The sequence below is a fragment of the Aegilops tauschii genome, chromosome 4, assembly GCF_002575655.3.
Source record: "Aegilops tauschii subsp. strangulata cultivar AL8/78 chromosome 4, Aet v6.0, whole genome shotgun sequence".
Classification (NCBI taxonomy): domain Eukaryota; kingdom Viridiplantae; phylum Streptophyta; class Magnoliopsida; order Poales; family Poaceae; genus Aegilops; species Aegilops tauschii.
In genome coordinates this window covers 79,874,569-79,884,919 of record NC_053038.3, presented here as the reverse complement: position 1 = coordinate 79,884,919, position 10,351 = coordinate 79,874,569, and positions in this window count along the sequence as shown.

The following is a 10,351-nucleotide window of genomic DNA, read 5'->3' as shown; positions in this document are numbered from 1 at the left end:
AAATGTACGCGACCGGGATGCGGTCGCGCGTTCGGTGCACGACCACCGCATCCGAGAAATGGCCCGGACACGACCCCATTGCCCTACCCAAACGGACAGAATCCGGGCAAAACAGAGGTCTGTTTGGGGTCGTGCATTGGAGTTGGCCTTACAAGTGGGACCGCAGTTGAGGAAACCGACTATTGGCAAACCCCCACCTCGCCCGCCGCGCGATGGCTGAGTTAGAGAAACGACTAGGTTGAAGAGATTGCTGTAGCACGGACTCCAAGAAATATGGTGTCAGATGGAAGTCGTGCTGGTGGTGTGTGCCGTACTCCTGGACGTGAATGCTTGTTCTGGCCCATGCCACCCTACTACTCCTAGTACTACTTATAGTAGTAGTATCGAGGATTCGAGGTGCTGGTCACGTACAGCAAACACATTAACATATGGCCCACCTCACACTGTGGCCAAATTTCCTGGAGTCTGTGCTAGGTTAAAAAGTGTTCTTTGTGAGGATGGGTGGCTGGTCTCAAGTTTAAAAATTGTTGTATTACGTACGTAGACGTAGAGATAGTGCAGCATGTGAAGCTAGTACAAATAGTGTACTATTGTTGATTGGCCTCATCCGATAACCTGCTGCAATGCACGTACAATTATGTATTCGGAAAATATTTTTTTGCCTCGTCGCAGCACCCACTCAGAGAAGCGACTCAATAGCCATTCATAAATTTAGCAAGTTTATCACAGGCATATCATTTTATTACATAGAACAGGTCATCAACCCACAACAACAACGAGGATAGATTATAAATACTAAAGTTTTAATCACACAACAATAACAAGCAATGAAATGAACTTCAACTCAACCAATCCTCGGCGTTGGAAACGCTTGCTTTGAACCACAAGTGATTCTCTGGGGAGGGCCAGCTATTGTAAATCTTGAGGCCAACGCAGGACTGGTCATCTAGGCTGAAGCGGCCTACTATATCACGACCAGGGTAGGTAACCACCGAAATGTCCGACGTATAGATACAGTTGCTTCTCATAAATGGTAGTAACGTTGTGTCAACAGCAGCTGGATCGGCTTTCACCATCATTGGATAGTTTTGTCCAAGGAAGAGCGAGTTTACTCCAAGAGCGAGTTTACTCCAAAGAGTACTAATAAATAACTTTGATGTGTCCCGTCAACTCGCAGAACGACGAGAAGCTTGCTTACTACGCCTTCTCCCTCGCCAACGCGTGCGTGGTGGCTCGCAGCACGAGGAGAAACTTTTGCTTACAAGCGGAGGACGTGCAGCAGTTCATTTGGTGTTGGATTACCAGAAGTACTACTGTAGTACCATCATTATTGTTCGACTTCCGGAAGAGGAGAAGAGCCAAGCACAAGGTCACCTACTAACCTAGTATAGTACTACTATAGCCAAAGCTGGTCCACCTTTTTAGAGCATGGTTAATAAATATAGGCGGCTCTTGCAGCGGCACATCATTTAGAGCAAGTACTCTCTTCGTAGGAACAAAGGAAGTGAAACAAAAGTTGGAGTGGATGCTAGATTGCCAATTAAAAGATGATTACATAGGAAAAAAAATCCTATAGCATTCTATCCTATGAATCAAACGACCAATGTAGGAAAATTATGAGGGGGGTCTCTCCAACAGTGTTCCTGGGCTCGCACCTAACATCACGGTGGTCGAACTTGGAGTCATTCATCTGGTACACGTGGCATCTCAGATCTGGACACAAGGTGACGCGACCTCTCACTTCCTCCGCCATTTGAAGCGGCGCGCCGGTGGAAGGCTAGCATACTCCAATATTAGGTTGGCTCTATGTGATGTGGCAACTTCATATTCTAACCGGATGCTGGCTATACTACTACGGTACTCACACTCCAAGAAGTGACTCAAAAACCATTCATAAATTGAGTCTATGACATGCATTCGCAATTGAAATGTACCATTCATTAAATACAACAAGTCATCAACACACAATGACAACGAGGATACATGTTGGATTGTAGATTATTTCCAACAAAACATTCTAGGAAATACTAAAGTTTTCATCACACAACAAATAACAAGCAATGAAATGAACTTCAACTCAACCAATCCTCGGCGTTGGAAACGCTTGCTTTGAACCATAGGTGCTCTGGGAAGGGCCAGCTATTGTCAATATCGAGAGCAACGCAGGACTGATCATCCAGGCTGAAGCGGCATATATCAGGACCAGGGTAGGGAACCACCGAAATGTCCGAGGTATAGATACAGTTGCTTCTCATAAATGGTAGTAACGTTGTGTCAACAGCAGCTGGATCGCCTTTCACCATCATTGGATAGTTTGGTCCAAGGAAGAGCGAGTTTGTTCCAAGACTATCAATACTGAACCAGGGAGAAGGTGTTTGCGCTAGCACACTAGTATCCGTCTTGAATACCATGCAACGGGTGTTGGAATAGGTCAGGAGAGGGCGACCATGGGAGACAACACCTGCTTCCTCAGTAGTAACAGTCTGAGTGCACTGTATATAGACAAGAAGAGGTGACCCATCGGAATTAGTTGCCAGGCGCCACTGAGTATATAAGTTCTGCTCCTCCTCATGCTCGTGATCATCACCATCGTCATCTCCCCCTTGCTTATAAAATTTTTCAAGTGTAGGTGGTGGAATGTTCACAGGACCTTGGAAACACAAGAAGAAGGTTAATTAGTAAAGGGAAACTTGCTAACCCGCATGCATGTGGATGAAACAATTATAATTACGGTGGAAGACAAACGTACCGAAACTACGAGGATCCCATGCAAAAACAGTGCCACGAGTGGTGGCAGCAAACACAAGATCCTCGTATTCAATTGCATCACAGTACACATCCGTGTATAGAAACTGATTTTTGAGCAATATCCATCCAGTCGAACCACGAAGGACGACAACAAGCTTGTCGAAGATAGCAACAACTTGATAGTTTTGTAATTCCAAGAGCGGTTGGGAACTCGACAAATTGCTATCTTCAGTAGACGACAGTCACCATGATCGTATTTGAACGTACGTAGATCATCTGTGTGCTCAACCTCAGGGCACTCGGAGATTTTTGGAAGTGGAATCCGCTGACGAGTGTACACATTCACAAGTTCCCACTCGCAATTGTACCCAATATAAACAACCCAATCTCCATTTGTGCCAGCCCAGGACTTACCCTTAAGCGATGGCATCTTGACATCACACGTATCATTATCAAGCGGCATCAACTTGCACAAGGCGAGGCCTCCGTCGTCCGCGCCCATGCGAACATGCTTATAGCGAAGAAGATAAGGGAGATCAAACCGCTCCTGGACCCTTGGGTTCCTTGTAATGATGTTATTAGTTGAGTCGAGAATGGGCTTGAACGAACCTGCCATGCTAGCCGAGGTGATGACGTCGCACCGATCAATGAGTTCCTCCACCACGTCATCTTTCAGATCGGGGCAAGAATAACGGGGTCGTTTCCGGCTTGTTCCCTCCATGGAGAAGACGATCGAACAATGGCAGAAGGAAGGGTGAAGGCAAATGAAGGAGGGAGGAAGAGCGTGCGACAGCAGTTCCAAATCGAGAGGGAAAGGCGAAGAGTCGGTGGACGGTTGCCAGTTTGCCACGGTACACGAAGAGGCGCCCCGGCCTACACGTCCTTTCGGAAATTGTACAAAAGGACTCGCCGTCGTCTCACTGACATGTTGGAACGGGACCACATGTCAACGAAACATCGTGTGTAATTTCTCGTGCAAAATGCTATTTGGCCGCGTTGGCCCGAGGTGCCGCATTATTTCTCGACTTTATTTTTTTAATGGCGTGCCGTTCAGTTTTGAAGCACGACTAACTGGTACTGTTTGCACAAAAAATATAAACTACTCTACCACTACTCCACCTCTAGTACTAGTAGTATAAAAAAGATATATAGGCTGAAGCTTCAGAGCTTTCTTTCTAGGGGCTGCCCACTTGCTTCTCACACTATCACCCTCTCTCCAGATCTAAAAAAGACAACCTCTCTCTCCCTCCTCACCGGTGGTCACAGATCCGCCGGGGAAGAAAAGGACGTGCAGTGTTGATGCACTCGTCGTTGGTGAGCGAGGTCACGCACTGACGACAAGGCCATCCTCTCAGACCTAGCGCCCGCGCGGGATGGCCTCCGTCCCCAAGCTCGCTGTCGTAGTGCGTGTGGAGGACGATAACCACGAGCGAAGCCACTTCCCGCTGACCCTAAGGTATGCTACCTCTTTTCGAACCATACCCTTGTTCTATTGCTCCATCTGCCATGTCGCTGCATGTGGATCTTTTTCCACTCCACCATCTTCCCAATTTGCTATCCTCTGCTCTGCTGGTCACGCAGACGAAAACCTTAATTTGCACTATTAAAGGAAACCCTACTTCATGCAGACTAATCCATGTCTGGGTTGAATAAGGAAAGGAAGGGAGACTGTACTATCCAAGAGAGTAGGCATTGAACCCGCATCTAGGTTGAGAAGGGGAAAATCAGTAGCTAAGGAACGAGTCTCGTGTCTCTTGGTTGAAGAAGGGTAGAAAGGCATGACAACGCAATAGAGAATGACCAGGTCGATCGGTTTGTTGTCCTCACATAGTAAAAAGGTGGCTAAACATAACAAAAATGGGACGTAATTCACATATGCTGCCTGGATATTTGTTGCTCTGGGCAACCATACCTCCCTCACCACTCTATGCGTCCGTGGAGGTACATCGTACTGGTGCGCCCACTGTCCGAATGGGCCTCGCATGCTCTTAGTCTAACTTTTTTGCTGTTAGTATAACACCAGCAGTCAAGTCAAGCAATGCTACTGCTAAAGTGATGCCACATTTAACTAATGCCGCACTCAGTCTAATGCCACCGATAAATTTAAGCAATGCCATTTAATGTCACTGGATTATTTCAGGGTTAGCTGTTGATTGTGGATGTATTAAAGATTTTTCAACTAAGGCATTCTAATGATGTTGCACAGCCAGTATACCAACGATGAAACTTGTTACTACCTTCAGATTTTTGCACTGTTAATGCTTATAGATTACATACCTCACTTTCATGAGATAAGTTAATTTTTTTGTACAGTGTCACCAAAATGCCAAGGCGCTGATGTCATTTTATTTTGGTTAAACTGCACAAAAGATTATGAAGACAAGAGGAAAGGTTAAGAGTGGGCACCTCGTCTTCCGGCTGTTCTCTTGATTCGTTCGATCAAGTTTTTATGTTTGATCGATTATGAAGATTGGGATAGCAATTTTTAAGGTCCCCCCGAGTTCGAAATGATATTTACCTTGGAGGTACATGGTTTGCAATTTTTTTATACTGTCATTAGTTAATAATGCTAGTTACCTTCAGACTTTTGTATTTGGTTTAATGCTCATGCACAACTAGTATACCAATGCTGAAACGTGTTACCTTTACATTTTGTATTGTTAATTCTTATAGAAATCTTCTAGTGCCAGAGTTTATTGAAATCTGTTCAGTAAAACCATTGTACTGTACCCTGTAATAAAATAACTACTCTACTGTTGCACTAGCCACTGGATTAGTGTATATTTGTAGTATTCGAAATTTCGAATGGTGTTGCATTAGCGTATGGACATAAATAAAGGGTGGCAAGCTTTCCCAGATATGTGCTCAAGAAAACTACTACCTGTTTTTCTAACTACTAGTAGGCATTTGGGTACTTTAAACTGAACCGCAAAAACCTCTTATATTAAGGAACAGAGGGTGTAGAGTTCACTCAAATTATCCCGGTAAAGCTAGTCAGACCTTTGTTAAAATTAATGTTCATTATGTTATCGGAGGAGGTCTGTAAGTTTGTCTCTAATGCCTGTCGACTACATACCTGACATCATGATGTAATGTTAAGTCATTTCCTTTTGTACAGTGTCACTGAATTGTCAAGGCGGTGATGGCATTTTATTTTAGTTGAATAGCACAAAATATGCTTAAAAGAAGAGGAAAGGTCAGGAATCGATCATTCTTTCAGAAAGAACGATGTATGCCTTTCTGACATCAGCCTTTGTTGCCTTATTTATTCCTTAAAAAAGGTCGTTAGAAACAGTCTTGCTACCTTTTCCCATTAAGAAATTGGAATGCTTATATTTGTGAGTCTACTTCAACTAGTGCCACTTTTATAGTAATCACACTTTCAATATCTATGCAAACAGGGATGCTCGAGTTTAGTGGAACTGCACGAAAAGTCCAACTGGTTCAACATTAGGAGCATGTTTTCTCCCAAACCCTTATATCCAATTGGTGGCACTATGAGCTGTTCATTAAGAAGGTACATGGTTTGCTACTATCTTGCTACTCTTTTTGTACTGTCATTAGATAGTATTACTAGTGGTTTGCATGTGAATTTATTGGCAGGGTGGACCTACATTGCAGGTGCAGGACATGATTCAATGATTGGATGCTCAATTTCGGTTGTATCGATTTCACCTCTTCCATCACTGCGAACATGAATATCCTTGGTCTGATGAAGAATAGGCACTATATTTCTGCTCTGAACAAGCAAATCAATTCAGTATGAAATTGTCCAGGGCAAAACATGACTGTATCAAATTGTCCAGTGCAAAACATGACAGATCTAAGCGGAAGAGACATGTTTAAACCGAAAATACAAGGTGGGGTATATGTTTACTATATGCTTGATATTTGTGCAGACAGAGATGTCTGCCCGTTGCTATTTAGCAAACACACAAAGTGATCGCAATTTTGGTTGAACTGCACAAGAGAATAGTATAGTCACTGCATGCAGTGCCATTTGAAAATAGACACAGAAAGATTGGATAGTCACTTCATGGACTGCAGAAAAGTAGTATTGTACTATTTATTGGCCAACACTAGGTGCTTCATTGCTTTGGTCTGATTATACAATGGGCATCATTTTGCCTAAGTTAAAGTTTGTATTCCGAAAATAGTCTCACCGTGTGATCAAGAGAAGACCAAATCATATTGCAGTGGATGTTCCTCCATCATGTGTGGTTCATTCCCATGGTTCCAGCTGTTGGTGAAACCACTTACGTTTGCAAGAGGAATTGTAGACTTCACAAACAAATTTGTCATTCAGTCTGTACTGAATGTTGGCCAAGAGAAGGATCCATGTTAGTAGGAAGAACATATGTTTTTTCTAGATCTTTGCTTTTGGAGCTATATATTTGTATATGATCTGTTAATCATTGAGATGCATTAACATGTTGATCTTATGTATGGGAATCGTACTAGTTGATTTTAGTTGTGGCTGATCTTTGCTTTTGGAGCTACATATTTGTATATGATCTGTGAATCATTGAGATGCATTAACAGTTCCTTATATCTGTTCGCTCAGTGTTTACAAGTTACAGATCGATCACTAGCTAGCCTACTAATGCGCTCCTGGCTGCTTTAGTTGCGACACAAGATCCGAAGTGGCAGTTTTTTGAATAGAAATGCCTACCTCTGAAGAAACTGACAAGCTGCTCTGAAGAAAATGCCATGCGAATCTGAAGAAACTGCTAGCAAAAACGTTCCCAAATGCCTTATCTCCCAGCAAAAGTTCATCAATTAATGCCCTCGGCTGCGACTCGTTGCATGCTGCTCCGCGTACTGGCTGCGAGCGATTTTGAGTGCCTGCATGCAGCCGGCCGTAATTAAGGCAGCTAACTGATGCGAAAAAAAGATGCGCTTTAATTGTTGCGGGCCTTTTAAATCCGTAGAATCATTATTGACAAGGAGGGAGATGATTCGAGTGCACTCGTTTGACCGTAAGGCCGGCGTGCGACCCAGCACGGACGGGACGGGATGACACAGTCAGAATTTCAGTTTCTCTAGTTTTCCACGACAAGCTGGCGCGCTAAGCCATGCCTGCTTCATTATGCATTGAATTCCGATGACCGTCGCGCTACCTTCCGCTTATAAGTACTGTTTCTCGGCCTTCTATGGTGGCACCGTGACCCAACTCGCCCTATCCTCATAAGCCCCCACCGGCCCGACGTTGCTCACCACTTATCCTTGCTCTCGCCACATCCGCCATGCTCCCAGCCGTCCGCGATAGGCGTGGCCGGAGGCGGTCACCGCCGGAACTAGTGTTCGGTTTTTCACCAGAAGGCAGACGAAGGGAGGAGGCATTCTATCGGTCTTTAGATGGCAATGCGGAGATCGAGGACTTGTTGGAGCGCGACCTCCTGGCGGAGGAGCAGGAGTTGTTGGAGCGCGACCGCTTGGCGGATGAGCAGCGTATCGCTGATTTGCGCCGCCAGCGGGACATGGAGCAGCAGCGCACCGACGCTCTGAGTCGCGAGCAGAGCGCCCGCACGTGGGCCGACTACGTGGAGGCCGGCGCCTGGCAAATAGCCCTAGAGGCTGTCGGGCATGCACGCATTCGCGCCACCGATTTTTACTACCAGCTCGTCAAGTGGGTTTCCCGCTTAGAAGCCGAAGCTTCGGTGGACCACGCCGGCATGGAAAGGGCCAACGCGCGCGAGCAATGCGCCCTATCGCACCTCTGGCAAGTCCGAGGCAAGGCGGAGGACGCCGGTGCCGGTGTTTAGCGTGTACCGCAGATGGCGGCCGGCATCGTCTAGTTAGCTAAAAGTAAGTTAGTACTTGTACACTACTAGAGTATTAGTGGAAGTAGATAGTTAACTTGGCAATGATGGTTGTCAATGTGGAAGTTCAGTACTCTATATGTGCATCAGACCTGTTACTTTGCTCTGAATGTTGAACTTTCCGTTTGAACATATGGAATGGGCTGTTATTTTTTAAATGGGTTGTATTTGTCCTCCACGGGTTTAGAGGCTGACTTGTGGGCCTACCAAGTTGACGCGTACACAACCAGGAGATGATTGTACGTGGAGAGGATGATAGCAGGGACCCGCCAAGGTCATGGCAGTACGCAAGCAAAGTGCCTCCTTATTTCAATCCAATAAAAAAATGGCTCCTCGCAATGGATTTCTGACATCTGGGTCCCATGCCATTGTCAACATAGTCAATAAACGAGAGAGTTGCACAACGAGTGGCTGACATCAGGGACCCAGCAGCTCGCCCAATTATTTTTGTTTTGGGTTAATTTGATAAATGCCACTCCAAATCTGGTGTTTCTAAGAAATGCCATTGCAATTTCCAAACTTTGAAAAATGCCATTTCATGCCATCCCAGTGGCATTTTTCGAAGTCTGGAGTGGCATTTTTCAAAGTTTGCAAATTGCAGTGGCGTTTTCCAAAGTTTGCAAAAATTGCAGTGGCATTTTCCAAAGTTTGGAAATTGCAGTGGCATTTTTATGAATCGCCATATTTGTTGTGGCATTTATCTAATTTGTTTTTGATACGGAAGCAGGGTGTCAACTGGGCTGTGCGGGGCACTCTGGCATGTCTAGACAGCCTTCTCTTTTATGTTTACCACAGACCAGCCCAGTACTTTTTTTTTCTTTCTGAAAATGGCTAGCCCAGTTTTTTTGTGATTTGCCAAGTAAGTCGCTTTGTCAGGCCTATTGGGCTGCAAATCTTTCAAGACAAGGAGAGCTTCATTTGGCTGGACGAGAAAATGGCCTATCAGTAATGAGAAATGGGCTGTACATTTTTAAAACACATCAAACCGGCAATTACTTTCAAATTTATTTTTTTTCATTTCAAGATTTTAAATTGCATTAATTTTTATGCGTGGACATTTTGTTGGATTTTATATTGATATACATTTATTTTTAAAATCAGTTTGAATGTGACTCGAAATTTCGGGATTAAAAACAGTTCGGACCGCACCGAAATATGCAACATTTCGTATAATTTTTTAACCGTGGCCACAATATGGGCTGTAATGCTAACAAAAAGAATATGGGCTCCAAAAAAACCTTTAGAATTAGCAAATGTACTGTAAATTATTAGAAATAATGGCAGATGGGTTGTATGCTGTTTTCCACAGATTTGAGGCTTTCCTAAAAAAAGGTTGACGCACAAGCAGTGACTGTTGGATGTCCATCCAACGGCCGTCGTGCTTCTTCAATCTCTGCTCTTCCTGCTCCAGCCGCTCACACAAGCGCCGGCGGGACTGCCTGCTCCCTCCTCCCCGCGGCCGGCTGTGCTGCCGCGCAGGCTTCACCGCCCCACCATACTCCCATCGCTGGCCTAGCCATCCCTCTACTCACCCACACCTATTGTTATTCTCCGGCGACGGCAGACGAACCAGTAAACCCTCGTATAGTCGTACTCCCCTCTGCGTGGGAAACAACTACCGAGTCTTCCCTGCCTCCGTGTCATTCCCTTCCTAGGCCTCGCCGTCGTCCACCGCCCTGGTGCTCCCGGCGCGGCCTGGTCAACGTGGTCAACGACCGACATGCATCTGAAGTGGACTGTACGTGGAGAGGCTGACAGCTGGGTCCACGGCCGCACGCAAG